This window comes from Barbus barbus (assembly GCF_936440315.1).
Source record: "Barbus barbus genome assembly, chromosome: 35".
In the NCBI taxonomy this organism is placed as follows: domain Eukaryota; kingdom Metazoa; phylum Chordata; class Actinopteri; order Cypriniformes; family Cyprinidae; genus Barbus; species Barbus barbus.
Window position 1 is genome coordinate 5,394,784 of NC_136763.1, and position 20,303 is coordinate 5,415,086.

General features: G+C 36.0%; 1 protein-coding gene across 1 annotated transcript in view; it reads left to right on the forward strand.

Moving 5' to 3' along the window:
- Positions 1-20,303, forward strand: part of erc2 (ELKS/RAB6-interacting/CAST family member 2) — a gene marked incomplete at both ends in the record, with an annotated part of 53,774 nt that overhangs the window by 733 nt on the left and 32,738 nt on the right. The window lies entirely within an intron of this gene.

Sequence of the window (20,303 nt, forward strand, 5' to 3'; positions counted from 1 at the left end):
TTTGCAGTAATTCTTCCCATTTTCAAATTTCTTGGCTTTTTGAGATGCTGTATGGTTCTTTGGAGAATAAGTTCTTGATGTTACATTATATGTTCTTCAGATCACTTTATTTGTCCTAGATATCAGCCATTCACAGAGGAAAAGCCCTCCTGGGCTTTTTTGTAGCACCAGTACACTGATAACCTTTTAAAAACTATAGAAATTAAAAATGTTCTCTAACAATAGCAGATTGTTCTGTAATACCCTTTGTGGAACCTTTATTTTTATTAAGAGTGAATTTTGCTAAGATGTATTAATAATACATTATGGAATTTATAGATCATTTATTGTCTACTCATGGCTTTTGACAAGCTTATGATGTACACTACTGTTCAAAAGAATCCTAAGAAAACTGTATTACTGTTTCCAGAAAAATATTAAGCAGCTGTTTTCAACATTGATAACAAAAAGCACCAAATCAACATGTTAGAATGTTTTCTGAAAATTTGTCTTTTTTTTTACAGAAATAAATGCCATTTTAAAATATGTTAAAATAGAAAACAGTTATTTTTGATTAAAGATTGGCGATGATGTATGACTTAAAAAAATTTAGCTGACCCAAAACTTTTGAACAGTAGCGTATGTTATTACATTATTACATATCATTTTTTTAAAGATGTAGTTCACCCGAAAATGAATATTATGTCATTAATTACTCACCCTCACGTCGTTTCAAACCCATAAGACCTTCTTCGTTCATCAAAATAAAAAATTTCTTTGCACACAAAAAGTAGCTTTATAAAATAACGTTTGAATTACTGACGTCACATAAATGAATTACATAAACTATTTAAATGAATTCCTTACTACCTTTCATGGCCTTGGCCTTCTTCCATAGAGGGTCAGAAAGCACTCAGATTTCTTCAAAAATATCTTAATTTGTGTTAGGAAGATGAATGAAGGTCTTACCGGTTTGGAACGACATGAGAGTGAATAATTTATGACAGAATTTTCATTTTTGGGTGAACTATACCTTCAACCCCAAAAATTAAACTTGTCATCCATTGCTCACCCTCATGTTAATCAAATCCGTATGATTTTTCTTTCGTCCGTGGAACATAAAATTTAATGACAAAATATTTGAAAATGTGAATTCTTACAATTTAAGTGTAGCGTGAACATTGGTCAAAATGACCAATTACCTTTTTATTCATCTCACAGAAAGCCATACAGGTTTGAAACGACGAGATGGTGAATAAATGATGACAGAGTGTTAATTTTGGCTGAACTTTCTCTTCAAGACTAGTTTATTAGCTGGCGATCAGTAAAAGTTGCCTACATGAGGGATATGCCTTGTCTATGAATTCTTCTGTTGCCAAGGTTGCTCTTCCTGCCTCCAGTTTTGGTGTCATCTGTGGGCTGTTTTCCTTTCTTCTCCTCTGTTCTGTGTCTCACTCAACTGTGTAATCATGCTATCACTCTTTTTTTTCCACCCACTCTCATGCTCTTTAAGTCTCTTCACAGCTGATTTCTTCTTTGGGTTGTCTGTCTTTTATGTGGCATTTCTGGAAAGAGGCTCTTATAATCATTAATATTTCATAATTTAATCGGATGTGGCTCTCTTTTAATGGACACGCCAAGATACTGAAACACATTTTAGACAGTTCTGGCTGAAAAGTCATTGTAGAGTAGCATATATTTGCATAAGTGTGATCGCACATGACATGAATTCTATATTTATTTATCTGTCAAGTTGCTATAGAATGCAACAGTGCCTGCCCACTTTTTCAGCAGTCTCGGTTCTGTAGATATTCTTTCCGTTCATTTTTCCCAAAGGGATTTTAAAACAGTCTTCATTACAAAAGTCACAAGTACGAACCAAGCCAACCAGCTACAAGGTAAATTAACAGATTTTAAATGTATTTGGAAATGGAACAAAAAGACAAAGACTTTGTACTTACCGGCCTTTAATGAGGGAAATAATTCAGTTCCAAGCATTGTGAATAGCATGGTCGAATTAAAAAATGATGGAGAAATATAAAACTACTTTTTTAAAGAAATAAAGACCTCTCATACATTATTGATTAAACACCTACAAAAATGTGTGATGGTTCAAGAACACTCTCATGCATTCAACAGCTGTGGACCGGAGACATTTGTTTTCTCACAGTCTCACCTCGTCCTGTCCGTCTGTGTTTTTGAGAGTAGGGCAGTGGCCTAGTTAAATCAGACTCCGTCATCACGCTGCACGAGGCCTGGAGATGAAGAAATGTCAAGGACAAATGCTTGTCTGAGAGACTTTGTTTTACTTCATCTGATTCCTTGTCTCTTTTTCTCTATCTCTGTCGTCCAGCTCTCTTTTTGGTTCCTTTCCTGTCACACATCCTCACTCCGTGCTTCTTCCTCTCTCTTCCTCGTCCTATGTCCACTCCATCCATCTTGTTCTGTTCTCTGTTACTCTATCCACACCTCCTCTGAGGCACCATATGGCATTTTCACCATATGGATCTTGTATAGCGTAAATACCATATCAAGAGTCTTGCATTTGACTGAATTGCATTTCACATTGGAATTTGGCGACGTTTTATTACCAAGCGTGCATGGCAAATTCACGGTTGTGTTGTGTTTCGCATTCATCTCACTGAACTACTCTCAGTTGAGGTTAACCAGGTGCATGCATATTTAAATTAAATCATTGCCATTCATTTCAACACAAACAGTTCTCCTTTCTATGCAAATTAGGCTTATTGTGTTGTATTCACAAAAGTAAATTTGCCTACTGCAATTATTGTTGTGTTTTAATTAAAAGAGATGTTTGTGAACATTTTCTAGTGATTTTGATTTTGACAGTGAGGAGACCTGTTCCTGATGCACAGTGCAACCAAATGCACTTTATGCATTTTCAAGAGCCGGTTTAGTTCTCTAGACTGTGCAAACTTTGTTATGCACTGTTTTGACCATGTTTGTGCAGTTACCTGTTTTGCATAAGTCCTTTAGAGATTTGGATGCGAAAACAGCGCAGATAATGCATGCAAATAATAATAAAAAAAAGCTTTAAGCAGGCAGAGTTCATTCCCCCAAATCTCGTAATGTGTCATTGCAGTGCGACTGTTTTGTTAGAAAATAAAAGTATTTGAACAAAAATAAATAGCTGGAATATGCCATTTGCTGAAACATTCCGTCTCTAGGCTGCAGAAGTTTATTTGAATAAAAACATGTGGAGACATAATTTCCTTGCAAATGACAAGTGAATCATTTCAATTGCTATCACATTTTCTAGATAAAAACCCTCCAGTTCAAGTTGTATGTCTGAAAGACATCAGTGCAGATGAAGACTAGAGAATGCATAAATTAGCAATCCTTGGGTGAAAATGGGTTTCTTTATGAAATTGAAGAAAGAAGGGATGATGCAAAATACGGCGGAGTGTTGCTGAAGATTTTGTCTTAGGTCTCTAGAAACTGAAGCTTGTGAGGAAGCTGATTATCAACAGGTCAGTTTCTTATTAAGCCATTCCAATTTAACATTGGAATGGCTTAATAAAAGCCCTGGGTAAATACATTATTTGAAAATTGCAGTGAGCAAGTGCCATCTAAATAAACCTGAATGACCTGGAGTAAATACAGCCTGGAAGAACAGGACAAAATCACACTCATTGCTCAGGAAATTTAGTTCTCACGTACTCTTAAGCATAGAGGTTTCTTATTGGCATTGATGGTTCCATGAAGAAGATCCATGGAACTTTTTCATCGCACAAAAGGTTTTTATAATACAAGTAGTTCTTTAGATTATTAAACTGTCCTTCACGATAAGGAAAAACTGGTTCTTTTAAGAACTGTTTGCTGAAAGGTTCCTTGAGGAACCAAAAAATAGTTCTTCTGTGGTATCATTGCAAAAACCCTCGTTTGGAACCTATTTAAGAATGATTGAAGTTTCTTAAAAACAGACACTAATGAGACATAGTGAGATTAATATATCTCTACTATTAAAGGTGACATATTATGAAAATCTGACTTTTTCTGTGTGTAAGTGCTATAATCGTGTCCCCCAACAAATGTGAAAAACAACAACCCAGTACATTTTTTTTTTGTAAGCCTTTCTCTGCAAGGTTGTGAAAAACGAGCCACTCAGGCTTCGTTTACACTAGTGCGTTTTCTTTTTATAATGTATAACTTTTGCTACAGTTGTCGTTTGCACTACCTTCGAAAACGGAGACTTTCGAAAACGCTGCAGACATAACCGACTGTTTTTGTTTATCGTGTGTTTTTAACATAAACTTGTGTGTATTTGACAGTTTAAGCGCAATAAGACATGAAAGACAACTTAGTTTAGTACTCATGCTGTGTGACAGATACTTTCTGTGCGCGTGCTTTGGATGTGTGCACTAAGAAAACCGTATATCAGATGTTTAAACTAATATGGTTTAAAGCGCACGACTTCTGCATGATAGACATGACAATCAAAATAAAACAGATGTTTTTAGCAGAGTATTTGAGGAACGAGCTGTAAAGGCACAGTCCTATTCTGCAAAAGGGGCGGGGAGCAGCAGCTCATTTGCATTTAAAGGTTCATGCATGACAACTGTTCTGCTTCCACTCAAAATATGCATTTTCAAAATGATATAATAAATGATCTGTGGGGTATTTTGAGCTGAAACTTCACAGACACATTCTGGGGACACCTGAGACCTATATTACATATTGTAAAAAGGGGCATAATAGGTCCCCTTTAAATCTGAGCACAGTGTCAGACATTGTTGAGATCTTTTCTGAAACTCCAAAGGAGACATATTTCAGATTATCAGTTGTTTCTCAAAAGAAAAATGTAAGAAGCAGCATATCCTGATTATTTCATGGCTATGTATTAAAAGAGAAAACGACCTTGCATTTAGTTTGCATAAATATAAAATTATTGCAAGCTCACTATTGAGGAGCAGATGTGTGGCGTAGAATGCAACCATGGTTAAAATGCTGGGAAAACTGGAACAGGGACACTGAAATACACAAATGAGATTGGATATGCAAGTTAGACAGGCTTATGCTCAGCCAATCTGTGAAAGTGTGTGTGTGTGTGTGTCTCATTTCTCCTTTGCGTGATACTGTCCCTTCTTTTGAGTCCTCAAGGTTATATCAGGATGGTGTCACCACAGCTCCCAGTAAACACCTGTGCGTGTGTGTGTATGTGTGTGTCCATGCATCGTCCAGAAAATGGGAAAGGACATTAGCAGAGCTGTAGGTACATATCGAGTGACAGTGCTACCGTGACACAGTTAGTGCCCTGTGGTGTAAAGTAACAAGATAAGACATGCAAGAGGTTTCTTATGAAGCATTTGGAGTTAAGATTAAGTGATTAGACATTGTATGCATGATATGTATTTGTTTATCTGTTCATTTGAATATAAATGCTGCAAATCACTCATAAAATATGCATTTTAAATGCAACGTAGGTCGCTTTGGATAAAAAGCATCTAACAAGTGCATAAATGCAAATTTAAAATGACTCATGGTGAGATTTTTCAAAGATACTTTAACAAAATATGCAAACAAAAACGATCCAAGAGAAGCACAGTATTCAGAAAGAGATATTAAAATGTAGATACAAATAAAATGGTTTGCATTAGCTTAATAAATATAAAATGTCTCTACCTGACAGATATCATTACAATAATTTGAATATTATTTTACTCGTTTTGCTAAAGCAATGTATACATTTATATAATCTCATGATTGGTATTTTGTTTATATTTTTATATTAATATAGATTTTAAAATATATTTACATAAATATTAGTTTTATTTATTTGTAATATTTTATATAATATATTTTATAATATTTTAATAGTTTATATTTATTTATATTCATTCATTACATTTTTAATCTAAATATATTTATGTTGTTCAAAATATATTTTAAAAATACATTTTGCATTCACATCTAAGTGTATTTTAAGACTGACAAAGCATTTGTTGTTGCCCTTTAAAGTGCATATTTTAGCATTTGAAGGTTTATTCAAAATATATTTTCAATTTGAAATGATATATTTCTTTAACCCTATATATTTCCTTAATATATATATATATATATCCTTAATCAAAAATTTTTCATCATATATTTAGCATCGTTACGGAGCCGACGAGAAATGAGACGTGCGGATCCATTTGCAAGGCTTTTATTTAGAGACGTGGTCATAAACACAGGCAGGGTCGAACAACAAACAAGTATGGCATAGGCAAGCCACAGAGTAATCCTAGGGCAAGCGTGGGTCTATGATCGGCAAACGATATCCAGAGGGCTTGAGAAGAGGGGTAGTCTGATAACCTGAGCAATAACACAAACGAGGTATGAGCAGAGTCCGAACGGCGAGACAAGGGTTAATCCAAGATACCCAGGCAGGAATCAGGAAACGAGGCTATAAACAAAACTTAGAAAACATGGAAGGGCTCTTTAATGTAGCTATCACTTGGAGAGCGATACAGACTAGACAATACTGGAACTAAACAAACAGGGACTGGCTCGGTAAAGCTAACACTTGGAGAGTGCTAAACGCAGAACAATACAGGGCAGAGAGGAAGAGGAAGTCCATGGTTTAAGTAGGGTGTGTGATTGTGTGATAATTCTCAGGCGTGAGCGTGTGATTGAGACAGCTGTGTGTACTTAGTGCAATGAATGATGGGAAATGCAGTCCAGGGTAATATGTAACAGTCTGTGTGGTGTGAAAGTCGATGGGATGGAGGAGTGACCTCTGGAAGTCCATGGACCTGATTCATGACACGCATACATTTTAAATGTTTTTGAAATTCCTTTTTTCCCCTTTAAGTACATATTGTAATATATTTCAGCATTTGAAAATGTAAACAAAATATATTTTTAATTAAAAAAATGTATTTACTTAACCAACATCATAAATGTCTTTTCATCATACAGTTAGCATAGATTTTAAATGTGTTTATATTTCTGCCCCTTGAAGTACATATTGCAATTAATTTTGGCATTTTAAGGTTTAAACTATTAAAGCATATTTTCAATTTAAAAAAAATATATACATTTCCTTAACTAGCACAGTTTTTTTTTTCGTCTTAAATATGTAGCATACATTTTAAATTTATTCTGAAAAAAAGCTCGTTTTTTTGCCTTCTTTTTTATGCGTTTAGTATTCTGGACACTACAATAAATAAATAGGCTACATTTTAAACTAGTTTGAAATCCATCCAACCTTTTTCTGGCAAGAAAGAGAGTAGTAGTGAGCAACAGCCATTGAAATTGCAAGAGCAAAGATTTTAAGAAGATGAAAATCTTTAAGAAAATATGTTTTTTTTATTCTGTACAAATCAGTGGAAAGCAATTTCAAGAATTTTCTTAGTATTATTTGCTGACCTTCAGTCTTATAGTGTACACTAGGCCTAGTCCATCCATATCCTCCAGCACGTCTGGACCTCAAGGACACTTGTGCATGTGCTGAAGATACCGGCTTCACAAAGGAGACACGGCATGCTGGATTATACAGCAGCGGTCACCAGACACAATTAGTATAAGGTGCACGTCATCACATGCTGTTAGTAATGCTTCATTTTCACACCCCTCCTCGTGGCCACATGTTCCTGCTGTGATTCTGGAGGTGGGCAGGCGAAAGGTGGGCCACGGTGATGCTGATCAGGGAAGGATCCTTCATCACAGGGTATCACTTGGGATGCTCAGAATGCCATATTAAGCACACTGTGCATTGTAAGTATACCATGCCCAGTATGCAAATTTTATGAATGAAATACTCTTGACATACATTTGCCAAAATGTGCTGTATGCAATTAGAGCACAGAAAATGGGATGCTGCATCCCACAATGCAATGCGCTCAAGTTGACTTTTCCATTGCCCGAGTGATAAATCATTATTTACAGTAGACAGAATTGGATAAAAAAATTCTAATTATTTCAAAGCTGATAATAGACGCAGCTCGCTGAATTATACATGCATCATAGTGAGCTCTTGTGACAACAAACCGATTGGAATGTTTATTTTGCATAAAACCTACCGTTTTACATGCTATTTACAAGAAAGATTAGGCAGTAAATTATATGGTATCATACTAAAAAAGGCTTGAACCAGATTTAATTGGTTTGCTGCTTTTAGTTGGTCTCCAGCCTAGTCAGACTGCTTTGTTTTCTGGTATAAAAGGGTTTTGGCCATTTTTAGATGGTCAAGCTCAGGCTAAAATCGGAAAAGCATTCCACTCTTACTATTCTTCCCGACAGTATTGCAGAAATACTGAGACTAGTATTCTAGTGTACTATTCTGAATTCAGAGAGCTGAAACAAGCTTAATCCAGTTTAGACCAGCAAACCATTTTACATTGGTTTAGTTTACTTTTTCTCAGCAGGCCATTATTCCATTTAAAACATAATTTTGATTCAGTGCACTCTCTCAACTCGTCACATATTGAAGCGTCGCTTTTTGATCCTCAAGGTACCCCTTTAGCGTCATTTTTGGACTTGCAGGGTCCTCCATTGCTTTAAATAAGAAACCCTTGGCGTCAATATGCCGACGCAAAAGCTACTGGGAATTTTATCGTCATGAAATATATAATTATATATTAGGTAATAATATTGCCATTATTGCATATATGTTGGGGTGTGATTTTTCAATGTAAACAGTCACAACAGTTTTATTTATATTACATTATTTACACATTTATGAGCATGTAACCCAACCCCTGCCCCTAAACCTGCCATTTGTCAATAAAACAAGATATATCTATGGCGTTATTTTACTGCCAAATGTCGAGAGCGCATTTTTTGAGCGAAAGTAGATTAATATAATGTGCAAATCTCGCCGCTCGCACGCTGATTCCCTTTGTTCTCGCACAAAACCGGACCCGCGCTATCGGATATATGCTGCTCTCGCGCAGAGGCACGCGCACTTAAAACGTGTCTCTCCTCAAGTGTGCGTGTGCGCGCTCAAACTTTGTCCTGTGCACTCGCATATCTCTCCGTGCTCTTGCACTAGATATTAATTCTTTTCACATCTGGATTAAAGGTCAAAAGTTATCAACCAATCAGATTTTTCTACGACTGACCCGATGAAAATATTAGGCCTACGTGAAGAGGGAACTGATCCTGGTATTTCTCTAAATGGCTAGGAGTCTGGTGCTTAGATGATTTATATATATAAAAAAAACTAGTTTGTCCAATCATTTGGTCAAACCCCTCTGAGCGATTTATCTAAACATGAAATGGTCCTCGGGCTGAATGTGCGCCTTGTTCAGCGGTCTTAGATCTAGAATAGGACGTATGCCTCCATCTTTTTTCGGGACAAGGAAATAACGTCTGTATAGCCCGCACTCCATCTGCTCCTCGAGTACATCTCTACTGCCTGCTTGGCTAGGAGGGAGGAGATTTCTGCCTGTAACAGTGGGGCACTCTGTTCTGACACTTCTGACATAATCACGCCGCCGATGCGGGGTGGTCTGCGAGCGAACTGAAGAGTATAGCCGCGCTTTATAGTGTTGATCACCCAATCTGATGCTGACGGGAGAGCTGCCCACACACTCAGGTGGCTTGAAATAATTGTACTCTGCATGAATAAAATTAATCTGAAAAGGGTTGTAATAATGTAGCTTGTGACCTTCCATTAAGTCTGGTAAATCCTTTTGGTCAGTGGGCCGAGAGAAGGTATTGATGTAAATAGACTAGCAACCTCTTGATCTAAGTCTAGCTCTTCTAAAACAGTCCTATCGTCTTAGATTGATGGTTTCCGTGCTGTTAATAGCTGGGCTTTGATGAATGATGATTGGGTACATCCGTTGGGTGGCTTGTGCTTGGTGCTAATGGCTCTTTTGTAGCTCAGGACTCAGAGGTGAGGTGAACGGATGAGTGAGAATGTCCTCAGGTCTTATGGGCTAGTTTAGCTCAAGTGTGGTTGGTTATTTTTGAGGTCTTTCTCTCTCTCTCTCTCTCTCTCTCTCTCCTCCTCTGTATCTCTGACTCCTTTCTCAATTTCTCGGCCCCGCGGGTGCCTGAAAGAAAGCCAATTCAAAAAAGGATTAGTGGGGGCTGACTTGTTTTTGATTTGTACAGTAACAAGATTTGATGGCCTGTGTTTAAACACGACGGTATCAGGGAAAATAATGATCCACACAGCATGTTTCAGCATGACTGAGAAAGCTAATGGAAAGACCAGATTTAGATCATGAATTTAACGCTTAAAATTAATAAACCATGCTCACTTTCCGTCACCACTTTTCTGTTGTCATCTATCATCTCAGAACCACATCTCACGGTACCACAGAGTGATTGTACTTTTCATTAATTTTATGAATTAGTTTTTGATCAGCTTTCATTTTAATTTTAGTTGAGTTATTTCAGTTTTAGTCATTTTCTATTCTCATTTTAAAGGGTTAGTTCACCCCAAAATGACAATTCTGTCATTAATCACTCACCCTCACGTCGTTCCAAACATGTAAGACCTTTGTTCATCTTTGGAACACAAATTAAGATATTCTTGATGAAATCCGAGAGCTTTCTGACCCTCAATAGACAGCGAGGATACGACCGCGTTCAAGGTCCAGAAAGTTAGTAATCTCAGCCTCAGACGTCACGCCCACGGAACGTTGGCTGAACGTCTGATGCATATGGCACACTTATCTGGAAACACTTCAGGAGTTTCGAAGTCGCCATCGGATTGGTTGAATTATACAGGATTTCCGGGAGACGCGTGTGTCGTGTTCTTTAACGTTCCGCCTGGAAACAAAAATGCCGTGACGCCAAACCCCCTCACAAAAGAAGAAAGCCGTTGTGTTTACAACGGTGACGACGAGAGCTTATCAGGATCAACTAAATGCTGGATTTTCAAAAGTATGTGAAATATTTAAAGTATGGCAACATTTCCATGCCCCGAAACATGACTCTGCACAAAACGAAACGTGATTGGTTGCTTTACCTGTCAGTCATATGGCCTCTTGGGACTTGGCCTTTCAAAGCGGCCAAGGTTCCCAGACATTCAGATGTCAGATTAGAATGTTAGTAAGAACATCATTAAAATAGTCCATTATATCAATGATTCACCTGTAATTTTATGAAGTTATGAGAATACTTTTTGTGTGCAAAGAAATCAAACAAAAAATACTTTATTCAACTATTTCTTCTCTTCCGTGTCAGTCTTCGATACACACTCACCTTTTTTCTTTGAGCACAAAAAGTATTCTCGTAGATCCATAACATTACAGTTGAACCACTGATGTCTACTGTATTAACAATGTCCTTACTACCTTTCTGGGCCTTGAACGTGTCATGTTGCTATCAAGGTCAGTGAGCTCTCAGATTTCATCATTTGTGCTCCGAAGATAAACAAAGGTCTTACAGGTTTGAAACAACATGAGTAATTAATGGCAGAGTTTTCAATTTTGGGTGAACTAATTATTTAATTTTTGTTAATTTTAGTCATTTTGTTGTGTGTTTTTGTTTTTACTAGTTAAAATTTTGTTAAATGTCTTAATAGTCTTAAAGGGGTCATCGGATGCCCATTTTACACAAGTTGATATGATTCTTTATTGTCTTAATGAAAAGTCTATAACATACTTTGGTTCAAATTTCTCAATGGTAGTGTAAAAAACACATTCTTTACCCTGTCAAAATCAGCTCTGTCTTCAGCATGCTGATCTCATCCATGTTTCTTTAAATCCTAGTGTGCTGAACCTGAGCAGACCATAGATTTGTGTAGATACCCTATTCGACCACTCCAGATATGTTGACGCATCGTCAGCCATCTCGCATTCACCATAATAATCAATGAATATTCAAAGAAATACAAGCGTATAACTTGCTGTTGTAGTCAATGCAAACACAGTCAATGCGCTCAAAGGGTCTAAGGTAAGACACTAGTGTCAATCAACTATCATGGGAGAGATCTGTACAGAACTATGTCATTCTGACAAGAACCTCAGAACAGCCTGATTTGAGAAAGGGGATTTAAAAAAAAAAACACTGGGTGGATTTTTTTCATTATAGGATGGATGTGTACAGAGTGTATTTTTAGGCTTGCATGATGCTATCTTGTACAATCTAGTCCGTTTTACAGTAATTAGAATCTAACTTGACATTTCGTGCTGTTAAAAATCATCTAAGGTGTAATCTAATGCTATACTACCAGAATATTAGCATTTAAATGAACATGCTCATTTCATCCACAGTGCTAGCGTGGGTATGTGCTGTAATTGACACATGACTCTCCACAGAGCTAGTTTTGGCATCTGATCCAGAGGTCTGTGGAAGCTTACGGCTCTTTAACATGCAACAGCTTTCGAGTCTCAACCATCCAGTCAACGCATATATAAGCCAAATCAGACTGAAGTGGCAAAGTGTTTGTCTCTGACAAATCATTCGACATTTGATGTCTGCAGTAAATTAATACTTTTGCTTAGCAAGGATGCACTAAATTGATCAAAAGCGTCAGTAAATAGATTTATAATATTTTTATTTCAAATAAATGCTTATTTGAACTTTCTACTCATCAAGCAATCTTGAAAAACGTACCATGGTTTCCACAAAAATATTAAGCAGCACAGCTGTTTTCACTGATAATTAGAAATGTTTCTTGAGCATCAAATCAGCATATCAAAAGGATTTCTGAAAGATCACGTGACTCTGAAGACTGCCGAAAATTCAGCTTTGCATCACAGGAATCAATTTTACAGTGTATTCACTTAGAAAACAGCTTATAATTTAAAATTGTAATAATTCTCAGTATTACTGTTTTCACTGTATTATCAAATAAATGCATCCTTGCTCAGCAGAAGATGAACCCAAACTTAGTGTGTTAAAAATCCTGGAGATCATTCATAATTAGTTTTGTTTTTTAAGTAAAAGCTTTTTGCATGCTGGTAGTATCTTATATGAAGAATGAAACAATTGTTTCAACTAATTCAAGTGACCTTGGTGCAGATCTGTTTTATATGCAGTCTATTATTCTAGACTACAGTAAGCTATTTCTTCAAGTGTGATTGAGCATCTTAAAGCAGGTACAAAAAAAAAAAACAGCTGAATATATAAGTGAATTTCTGTCTACATTCGCAGAAGAACAATCAGAGGCAAGACAAAACTCTTTAAAACTGCTGGTCAAAATTGTGTTTCATTAACCTATTTCAAAACCTGCAATAAAACAATGATCTCATTCATTTTGTTTTATTTCAAATTCTATGCCTCCTAAAGGAGTAAAAATTCACGTCTTCCATTCCTGTGGTGATATATTTCCCATTTTTCTGTGAGAGATCTGTCTCTTTGTACTGTTTCTGGCATGACTAAGCCAAAAGAAGGGAATCATGGGTAGTAGCGAGTCCTCTGTTCCCTGTTGTCACGGCTAACAAAGTAATGATCTTCGATCGCATTCTTTCCCTGTTCAAACTAATTGCTAAAAACTAAATCCAAGGCACAGACACTGATTCTTTAATCAGTGATTTTTCGCATGCATTCTTTGCTATTACCAGTCTAGAGCGATGGAGGAAACTAAATAGGGATGGATGGATTGGTGAAAAGCACATTTGCGAGGGGAAGTAGTGGCCGGAGGGAATTAGAAGACAGATTAGCAAAACAACGCACTGTGATGGACGAGTGAAGAATTGAAAGAGAGAAGAAATGCAGTTTTCTAGCCACTGATTTTTGTGAATAACGAGACTATAAATAATTGTGTGTGTGTGTGTGTGTGTGTGTGTGTGGGTGGGTGATTGTGGGAAGAACATTAACTACAGTTGCTCCGGCACAGATTGTGGTTATTGATCTTTAGCATGTACTGCTGAGCAATGGTCTGTGTGTGTGTGTGTGTGTGTGTGTGTGTGTGTGTGTGTGAGCATTTGTTGTGTCCTAGCATGCAGCGGTGATAATCCTTGAGGTGTTTAGTGGCTTTGGCTATCTAAATATGAAATATTTCTTATTTTTTTCTTTTTCACTGCCTATTCATTGTGGTCCAGTCACAAATGTATCATTATTTATTTATTTTAATTAATATTTCTTGCCTTTTCATTGTGGTCCAGTAAAAATATCATTGTTTATTTATTATTTTTAATTCATATTTCTGCTGTTTTTTCTTTTTGATTACCTTTTCGTTGTGATCCATTCACAAATTTATCACAGTTTATTTATTTTTTATTGATATTTACAGATTTGTTTTTATTTTAATAACAGTATTTATTTTACTTTTATTAATATATATTTTTTTCACTTCCTTTTCATTGTTGTCCAGTCACAAATTCATTCATTCATTCATTCATTCTAATATTTCTTCTCTTTTTCACTGCCTTTTAAATAGGTCCAGTCACATATTTATCAGTATTTATTTATTTATTCTGTCCCTGTGGATGATTTACATTTAGTTTCAAGTGAGCAAGAAATCAAAATAAATACTTTTACTCTCATAATTACTGGTCTTATTACAAATGATTTCATGGATTCTCCCCTCAAAATTAGTTAGTGTCGCTATAGTCCTGTCACAGCATGAACAGCTTAACACATGACCATGTACATTTACATATTACGCTCATGACCCTTCATGTTGAATGAAGTATGCTGGTTAATAGGGATTAAAGGTACAGTAGCACAAAAATGTGTAACACATGTCTGAATGTACAAATCTATTCAGGGAGATTGGAAAATAGTCATGTACAACTTTCTGATTTATAATAAGATCTAGACTAACAATACAGGTAGATTTTCTTTGTGGGGAAAAAAATAAATGCTACAAAATTGATTGTTTTAATACTATTATTTGTTTTGGCTTTCAGTGTAATCATTCAGTTAGAGATACAGTAACATTTACTGTGGTGGTTGACAGCCAAAGCCAAATATTTCCACATTTGGACTGAGCTGATGGATGTTGTGCAGAAAGATGAAGCATCTGTCATGGGGGAGGATGTGAAGGTGTGTGTGTGTGCATGCATACAGTGTATGTCAGCTGTTGTATCTGTGTTCCTGAAATTTGCTCTGGCTACCAAGCAAAGATTTGAACATTCAGCTTGATTGTTCACTTCTCGAATCCAAGAGCTCATTACAGTTCTTAATGAATGAATGAAAACCATTGTAAAACCATTTGTACATAAAACCTTCTTATGTAAATTGCCAGATTGAGTTCAATATAATGGTTTTGTGGATTACTTAAAACATAAATTTGTTCAGCTTGTGTTTTATGAATGAGGCCTGTAGTGCTCAGTATAACTAGCAAGTGTAATCCAATTATTGTTCTTTAGATGCCTATTCCTTTGGATGTTATTTCTTCACATTTCTTGTGTACTACTGTACTACAACTCTAGTACTAATAGTAAGATGTTCCTTTTATATATTTGTTATTAGGCTATATTTTTATTTATACTACGGGGCCGTTGAATGCTTGAATCTGATTGGCTGACGAACGTTCTGAGGTGTGCAATTATTTTCAGGGAAACGCACGGCGAACGTAGTTCCAGGCAGCTTTCTTGACCGCATTACAGTTCCATATCACTTCGCATCGTTGTCAGCGCTGCCCTGACGATTTTATCAGTTAGCCTAGTGTAGCAACTTAAAGGCTACACATGACATTTCTCACTAGCGAGGTAATAACAGCGCTGCATCTTAAAGCAGACTTACAGTTTAGAGACGGTGCTTCAGAACACTGTTGAGGGACACACAGAGGTAGCCTAATTCATACAAGCTCTCTCTCTCTCTCTCTCTCTCTGTTTCTCTTTCTCTGTGTCTCTGTCTCTCTCGCTCTCTTTCTAATAACTTCATTATTAACTGCATTAGTCTGCTATCAACGGCTCAAGCCTCCATTGCCAGCTTTAAAATGACGTTTTGGAACTAGCAAAAGAGTCGTTGGATGAGATGCGGAAGAAATAATCCTACTCACAATAGCGATTTAAGTAGAAAAACCGGACGAATCCCTTGAAATATATAATCTGATCGATGTCTTGAGCTGTGGCAACCGTAGTATAAGCGGAATAATTGACTCCGGACCGTTGAATTATTAGAAAAATAATGCACACCCGAGGTGTAACGGCCACGACGCGACTCGGGTGTGCATTATTTTTCTAATAATTCAACGGCCCGTCGTCAATTATTCCTTACTTAAGCCACTGTTTAGAAGTTTGGGGTCGCTAAGATTTTTTACGTTTTTGAGTTACGTTTTTACTTTTATGCTCACCAAGGCTGCATTTATTTGATCAAATATATAGTAAAAACAGTAATATCGTGAAATACTATTCCAAATAAAAATAACTGTTTTCTTTTAGAATATATTTTACAATGTAATTTATTGCTGTGATGCAAAGCTGAGTTTTCAGCATCATTACTCCAGTCTTCAGTATCACACGATCCTTCATAAATCATTCTAATATGCTGATTTGAGAAAAATTTCACATTATTATTAATGTTAAAACTGCTTAATATTTTTGTAGAAAATATAATATTTTTTTTCATTTTTTTTCTTGTGGCGAATAGAAAAATCAAAAGAACAGCATTTAATGGAAATTGAACTCTTTTGTAACATTAGAAATGTTTTAATGCATGAATAAAAGTATTGATTTCTTTCAAAAACACTTTTGAATGGCAGTGTATATGTTACGCCAAGATACTTAAAAAAAAAAAAATACTGTGGTACTATAATGACACCATGTCCAAAACACATGCAACATTAAAAACATTTAAATGCATTTTTTTTCTCTTTTAGATGTTTTAAACACAGCATTAAGATTCAATAGGCAGAGAAATTAAATTTGTCAACATAATGACAAATTGACTGAAAAATTGTTTCTCTCTTGGATGCATGATGCTGAAACATTTGTGATAATAATGGGGGGTAATGAGTAATGCGAGGGAGAGGAAGTGATGCGGGCTTCCTCAGGGATGCTTTGGAATATTCCTGCCGCCAGCTCTCCTCCGGGGCGATGCCCCCCCCCCCCCCCCTTCCTTAATCACGCGCTGCCGTATGGGATACATATTCATGGCTGCCTTTGCTTCAGTGCGTCTGAGAGCTCCTCACACACACACAACATGAAAGTTGAACACTTCTGAATGACTCAGCTAACTCTACTCAAACCTCAAGCTCTTAAAGAGACAGTTCACCCAAGAATGAAAATTCTGTTATTGTTCCAAGGGAGACATGAAGGTTAGTGAATGATGACAGAATTTTTATTTTTGGGTGAGTGGTCCCTTTAAATGCACGAGAACAGCAACCCCATATATCTCAGGTCGTAAGGAATGGTGTTTATTCTGGCTGCCGTTTCGCAACCCAGGGGATTGTGACTCTTTGCAAACTGTTGTAATTATGCAAATGGAATAATTGGACCGTTTCCTTGAATTCTTTGCCAGCCAAGACAGATTATTGATCAGAGACAGAGAAAGAGAAGGAGGAGAGGATAAGGAATTGGGAAGGAGACAGATAGACAGAAGCGAAAGAGAGAGTCCTGTGTCCTCAATAAACTTCCTGTCCTGAAGGAAACACGATCTATGCTGGGAAGAGTGAAAACAACAGAAATAGAGCTGTAGAAATAGAGAGTTTATTTGGTCGACAAATTTAACTAGCCAAATTCTCATCTCCTCTGTTTTCAAGTGTGCCGTTCATATCTACACGATAAACGAGTGCACGTGTTTGATTTGATGTGTGTTTGCTTTCAGTCATGCGTGAATGTGTGTGTCTTTTTAAGGAGCCTGAATTAATTTGCTAATGTGCCTGCGGTTAACGCAGACGATTCCCTACAGCTGCATTCGATTCTTTTAGAGGTAATGAGCGCAGACGGCACGCAGTATCAGCACTGAGTCATGAAAGCAAATTAGTTATTTTTAAAGACAGAATATTGGCACTGTAGTTACATTTATAGGGATGAGTGAAAAACAAAACCTGCCAAGACCACACCCAGGTCATATTTGACACCTAAATCAAAGAGAGAGAGAGAGAGAGAGACAGGGGGAAGGAAGGAAGGCAGTGCCTCCTCAAAATATTGGATGAGTACAAATATTCTTTGTAGTACAAAAATAAAAAAATGCAAATAGTACAAAATATAACATTAAAACTTGTATAAATCACTCGTTTTTCTAAAGAAACATTGTCCAATAGCGACACCAGCAGGTAAAATGACAGCAGGAGTCGGCGTTTGTTGTGCCTCCCCTGAGCCCATTGAGTTTTAACAGACCCCCTAAAGCCTGCAGTGTGTTTGGTGGGGGGGAATTGAGAATGAATGGGGGAAAGTCAAGTGAGAGGAGGCAATGCCTCCATCATGGTATGATTGGATGTGACTGGTTATGATCTGCTGTGATTGGTTCATGCGATAAATCTCTTTTCGATCTTGTGTTCATGCGCGTTCACAAATCGGTCTGATTGAACAATATAATGGCGTTACAAGGAATACTAATTAGAAAACTACAACTCACACACTTGTTATGTCAATAGATGACTTCAAATGTCATGAAAACATGATCTGTGAGTTTTTAGTGATCAGCTTGGTGAAATTTGAAGTAAATCTGTGACCAATATTAACCAACCTTTGATGACTGATCTGAGAAAAAAAAAAAGTTCAAAGTTCACTATTAAAAAGAAAAGCTGAACATAAGTTTACGGACAAAATATATTTAATTTGTTACTGCCTTGAGTTATTATTTTATTTTGGAATAAATGTAAAATGCTTAAAAACATGAATTTCATTAGATTCAAAAATTAAAAAAAAAAAAAAATAGAATTGTTGTTGTTTTTCTGATAGTGTTAGTAATGTTTATTTAACCATGGAAATGTAACTGGGACGTGAATTTACATTTGATTAAAAAACATTTGTGGACTTTGTCAAAACCCCACCATATGCATGCCTGTTTGTGTGCATTACGTATGCATTATTAAATATCAAACTAAAATGATGTTTTAGCAGTTTGCATGAGTCCTCTGTGTTTATAGTGTGTGTTTGTTTCTGTGTGAAGGGAATGTATAATGGCAGAAGTGTACCAGCCCAAAAACGGCATTTCTTACATAAGACTGAGTGCCCGTTGATCTGGAACTAAGGCAGGCTGGCATAAGCCAGCTCACACTTCACTCCTGTGACTGAAACAGCACTTCCCTTCCCTCTGCTGGTCAAAGGAAGGCATTACAAACCCACTATACAAATAAATCACAGCACATTTGTCCTGTTTAATAACTGACTAATCTTTCCAGAATGATCATTCACATTAGCTTTATGACTTACTCTGGTCTTTAATTGTATTTTACATTCTCTTATGGTTTTTCCATTAGCAATGTATTTGTATGCAGTGTTCGGAATGTAAAATGCCTCATTATTTTTTGTAATTGAATCCTTTGAATAATGCTATCAGTTTGTTTTTGTTGTGTGTCATTGCTTAGTCCATCTCCTTCTGCACTCACTCTGCTGTTTCATTGTTTCTGTTTTGTTGCACTCCACAATCATGCAGCACCTGATGGACGCCAGGAGAACAAAGGTTTGTTGTCATGTTCACCACCGCTTGCGTGTGCAGAACATGGTACCGCACGCTTGGCGTGAATTGTGTCCCTGATCTTTAAACAAAACCAGACTGTACCTTAAACCTGATCCCTGGATTCAGATCTCATGGGTTTCTTTGAGTGTTGTTCTTATCTACTAGGGATGCACAATAACAGTGACCAGTATTAGCCAATATTAGGATTTTTAGTTGTGTTGGTCTTATTAGGCCTATACTGGAAGCGGATTTTATTTTCTTTTATTTTGATTATTTTATTCTATTTCATTTATAATTTTTATATATATAATTTTTTTTTTTATTTAAGTTTGCATTTTAATTTCTAGGTTTCAACCAGATTTCTATAACCATTTTAAATTTGACATGATTTTACAATGTTTTTGATGAAGAGCAGGGTTATGCTTGTATTATTCTAACTATTATAGCATTTAGAAATATATAAATTATTGAATTAATATATGAAAGAATTATAAATTATTTTCGGTTTAAAGTTTAGTTTAAGCTTTAGCAATATTATTATTTGCTTTTGTTATTTTTACCTGTTTGTTTTTAAGAAATATTTTCATTTAGATTTAATTTATTCATTAATTTTTTTTCAGTTATAGTTCTAGTAATTTTAGCTCTTAAACTTATTTTATTTCAGTTTGTTGCCAATGTAATATTTCAAATTTTTGTTACATATTTAATCTAATATTAATATAAATTTTAATTTTAATTAAAAAGTTTAATTTTAGTTAACTAAAATGATTTTAATAGTTTATTTTACAATACAACGTAGCTTCATTAATTTTTCTGTAACCTGCTTTGAAACAATATGTATTGTGAAAAAGGGTTTACAAATAAATGTAATTTAAATTGACTGAATTAAAAAAAATAAAAAA